The sequence below is a fragment of the Penaeus chinensis genome, chromosome 13 (genome assembly GCF_019202785.1).
Source record: "Penaeus chinensis breed Huanghai No. 1 chromosome 13, ASM1920278v2, whole genome shotgun sequence".
Lineage (NCBI taxonomy): Eukaryota > Metazoa > Arthropoda > Malacostraca > Decapoda > Penaeidae > Penaeus > Penaeus chinensis.
The window spans coordinates 21,809,355-21,811,854 of NC_061831.1; the positions used below are offsets into that span (position 1 = coordinate 21,809,355).

General features: G+C 38.6%; 1 protein-coding gene across 1 annotated transcript in view; it reads right to left on the reverse strand.

Moving 5' to 3' along the window:
* Nucleotides 1-1,080, reverse strand: part of LOC125031709 — a 75,400-nt gene extending 74,320 nt beyond the window's left edge. The window contains exon 1 of the mRNA XM_047622620.1: nt 796-1,080. The gene's annotated coding sequence lies outside the window, so the exon portion shown is untranslated. The remainder of the gene's footprint in view (nt 1-795) is intronic.
* Between the last annotated feature and the right edge of the window lie 1,420 nt (nt 1,081-2,500).

Sequence of the window (2,500 nt, forward strand, 5' to 3'; positions counted from 1 at the left end):
CACACACACACACACACACACACACATACATATCAACGTGCCATAATCGTTGATGGAAGCCTGAATTTAAAACAGGAACCGGAGTGACCATGACATTGGCAGAGCAAGTGGCGCTGCCTCTGCCAAGGTGAAGGGCCTGGCATAGTGCGCGTGCGAGGAGCAGATAGAGTGACCTACATCCTCGTGCCACATCAGGTATGCAATCGGCAGTCTGGTTCTGTCGCTTATTTGTACTACTTGCTATGTGCGCTGTGCATTGGCGTTCGTATGAGTATGCCACCAGCGAGTCATAAACATGTATATCAACACAGTGATAAAGCCTAATACCAAACGTTTCTTTCATACCATGACTTGCTGTCTCTGCTTTTAGCTTTTTTGCCTTTTTGTCCACAATGAAATATGCTCAGGTATACCCTTCGGTGTAATTTCGCCCTAATAGCACACATTACAGGGAAGTTAATTGCCAGCGGTCGTGGTATGCGTACCCAGACTTTCAACAATGGCAGGAGTTAACCCAAACGCCCCTTTGAGAATTTCTTACAATCGGTACGGTAAAAATTGCATAACGCTGCGTTCAGAGTTGTATCATAACTTGAGCTCGATAACAAAAACAAATAAATACTGTTATTCCATGTTACGATTCAGTCAGAAAATCCAACATTTTTGCAACTGGCTTTTCTGAGGAAACCGTGCTTAATTAATTCAGTTGATTGCGTGATAACGGTAAATATCACGAGCAAGCATTGTCGCTGTAAGGTTTAAGCGCCGTAACGAACTTTTCTGAAGATAACTTACCTTAATAATATCCGTGTATGTATGTGTATTACAGTCGTTCACCCGGAGACTTCGATGCCAAACTGATACTTATCCAACTGTACAAATTGTGTTATTCTCCGTCACAATCACCATGAGCGAGCTAAATAACAACTACATTCATAAAGCACATCCTTAGTTCCAATCCTAGAGGGCGCTTGAACAGTCTCCCCGAAGCAGGCGAGGGCCGTAATTTGCAGGGGGAGGGACACCGGTCTCAAGAAAGAGGCTCCGGAAGACAGCGACACACACTCCTCCCTCGTGCACGGTTGGGGCGACACTGACTCCCTCGATAGAGCGCCTCCCTCGCTACGCCGGCCCTCGACCCGCCCGCCGCCGGCCGCGCGACGCACGCACGCACGCACATCTCGGCCAGGCGTGTCTTTTTCATTCACAGACAGGCGCAAGCATAATCAAGCCATATACACAATGTACTTTCTAAAATGGCCCGAAATGTGCATCTGGAATAGCCATTGTTTAAAAGGAGACGCTAAGAGAAACTCCCCTTTCCCTAAAATGTACCTTATCCCACTCCCCAAGTTCCGCATAGCAATCTGAACGAGTTTCGAAACAGACCAGTCGTAATCGGAGGATGACTTAGATATCTGATGCTGTTCTAGAAAATAGTTTGGAGAATAACGGCGTGACGAAGTATGGCAAAGCAACCTCGGTTTCTAATCAGCTGAGAGCACGTTACTTAAATGTTTCTTTTTAATATGCGTGATGCTGCCTGATACACGAATTACCTATTAGACAGGTTTGTTTTAAAAATTAGTGTATGAGAAAGTTTTATATCGGTGTTTTGAAACCATGCAAAACCGGGTTTTAGAGAGCGTCGCGTACTGATATAGGCCTAGATATGTAATTAGAATGCTCAGTAAACTATGTACTTTTCATTCAATACCATGGATGAAAATGCCGGAAATTTTCAATGAAATATGCAAGAACAAACAGCTGTATATCATTGGTTACTACAACGTTCATTCATGAAACTGATTCATGTGAATCCATTGTAATCAACATTAAGTCCATCATTGTTTTTATTATTTATCATTATTTATTTTGTTGTTTTTGCCCGTTATCCTTTATAACCTTACTGTTTTTATAATATTGCCAATACTATAATTTTCATTGTCACTATTGTTGTTATTATTATGATCCTTATTTTAATGCCATTGTTGTTATCGGAATTATTTTTATCATAACAATTATTGTTATCATCATTATCATTATCTTAATTATCTTTGTTATTATTGTTATCATTCCTGTAATATCATGATAATCACCATGTAGACTCATTACTACCATTAGTAGTAGTAGTAGTATAAGATATCGGAGATGATAGGTAAGATTAAAATAATATTATTGATTATAATCATTATAATTATACTGACTATGATTATGTATATGATAATAATAATTGATACAGTACGGATGCTTACCAATAACAGGATTACTGAAGATACTGTTTACATGGTCAGTATTGCTGTTAATGATGTAATGATAAAACTATGTTGATAGTTATTGCAGTTATCATTATCATTAACATAATGTTATAATATTGATTATTATGACATATCATTAATTATATTATTATGATAATCTTTCGATCTGTTATATTCATCATCAATATTAACGTTATTATTATTATTACTGTCATCATCATTGTAGATTATCATTAACACCA